A 2,186-nucleotide genomic window follows, 5' to 3' on the forward strand; every position below is an offset into this window, starting at 1 on the left:
AGAGGCCACACCTGCTCTTCTCTTCCATTTATTGTATGCTAAGGTAACAATGTGGAGAGCAGCGGTGACAGAGAATGGAAGAACAGTGTCTGATTTGGGGGTCTCTGATGACCTGATGGCTACAGCAAACCTGGTGTCTGGGAATGTTCCTATGCAAGGGTGCAAGATGCATGGCTGCTATAGTAATGCTCTCCATGAGAAGGCTGTGCTGAAGAGTCTTATCAGCCTAGACCTTGATCTCAGGCACATAGTTCCTGGGAACAGAGGAACTCTCCTGCTAGACAGCCACAATGTTTCACCAGCTCCACTACTTCCAAAGCTGCCCCCTTAACAGTAACTTTAAACAATGGACTTTCTTGAGAGCTACACAAAGCTCCTAACAGCACACACTGCAATAGTGGATTACAACTTTGGAAAAGCTACATAAACGTTTCCAGCCTTGTAACTTTCTGAGTATAAAGAATAATGCTTGCATAGTCTTTAATCTGATAATAAGACATATATGAATAAATATTGCGAGCTTAACTCTTTATATCTGCTTCTCTATCAGAGAGTAGCCCTCCATCTGATCCCAGCTATTTTATCTTCAAAATCTGTGTCTGTGAGTCTTTATTTTTATAATCTTCCATCACCCCTCCAGAACCTGTAGATTGGCCATGCTGGTCATGGCAACTGAATAGCCATATTCCTGAAATCTCAAATGTTCAACTAAATATTCTGACAGTAGGTATGTAAAAGTGCTAAAGATACCCAAAGTATTCACTCTATTTTATTCAAGAGGATACTATTTTCAAAATATTTTTCTAGACACTATGGGGTACCCAGAGATACAACAACCATCTTTTTCTTCTATGTCTTAAATTTGGGGATGATAAAATGTGAAACAACAAAATAGTAATGCAAAGCAAAATAAAAATGTGTGTTATAAGAAATTATAAATAAATTGTCCTGGATTTCTAAGAGAAGATAAATCACATTCAATAATATAAGGAATCAGTGTAGGATTTACAGAAGAAAAGATTTTTTTTGAGTGGACTTTAAAGATATTTTAAAGATCAGCTTCAAGGGATGTTAATATAAATGGAATAATGTGATTTCAACAGGTAGAGATGGAGTACTAGATGCATAGTACTTAAAAGGGAAAACGTAAGGCATGCTTAAGGAATACTAGTGTTTAGTTCAGAATGAAAAAGCCACTTAAAGTGCAGTATGTTTTATCTGATCAGTACTTTACCTTACCCTCTGATTCTTTATCACTGTTATCTCTAGAGAAGGAAAATTCCATTCCACTGTTAATCCTAGAGAAACAAAAGCTGGGCAATAAGGAATAGGCATATATATATATATATTTTTTTTTTCCCTAAATGCTGTAACAATACTCTTGATTTTCTTCGTATAAAGAAAAGCCTTTTTACAATACCAATACAAAATACAAGGTCTATATCCATGAAGTAATTAAGAGAAAAAGCACTATTCCAGTAAAATTTCCAAGCATCTATATACCTATTCTACTTACAAATTTTCAAAAAAGTAAAAACAATAAAATATATATGTTGGGAAGTAGCAACTATTTGACAATTACTTTCCAGAAACTTCCATTAATATCTACTTCAGAGAGTGAATAAGTCATGATTGAAAGGTAGCATCTTTGTCCCTATTACTCCATCACCTTTACCTATGAAAGAACTTTAACAGAGGAGTCTTAAACCCCACAGTTATTCTTGTCCTTGATAAAATACTGGTGAAAGTGATAGTAGGACTCCTTATGAATTGTCAAGGTGTTCAAATTGGGAAGGTTTATTACTTCTACAGAACAAAAAAATAAATAAAAAAATATGCAAAACCAAAGAGGTTTTAAACAGCCCTGGTTTGTCCCTTGTATGATTGTTCTAGGAAGGACACAGTGGGTAAAAGGAAGAACTTTACTCACTATAGGTAACAATTGCATTGACTCATTGCTCACTCCCTGGGACCTCTGAATTTTCGCATTGGTCTTGACTTGAATAGTTTGCTCTAAATTATCTAAGATAATCTAAATATCTTAGATTTTTCATTGGAATCAAATTTAATTTCATTGAATGTAAGCTAATATATACATATTTCTTGTGATGATAGTATGTATATTGCATTAGGAATAAGAATGTTCCTGAGGATTTTATAATTATTTATAAAATTATCAAACATAT

Source organism: Marmota monax, unplaced genomic scaffold (genome assembly GCF_021218885.2).
Source record: "Marmota monax isolate L192 unplaced genomic scaffold, Marmota_monax_Labrador192_F-V1.1 WCK01_AAM20220418_F8-fsc00294, whole genome shotgun sequence".
Classification (NCBI taxonomy): domain Eukaryota; kingdom Metazoa; phylum Chordata; class Mammalia; order Rodentia; family Sciuridae; genus Marmota; species Marmota monax.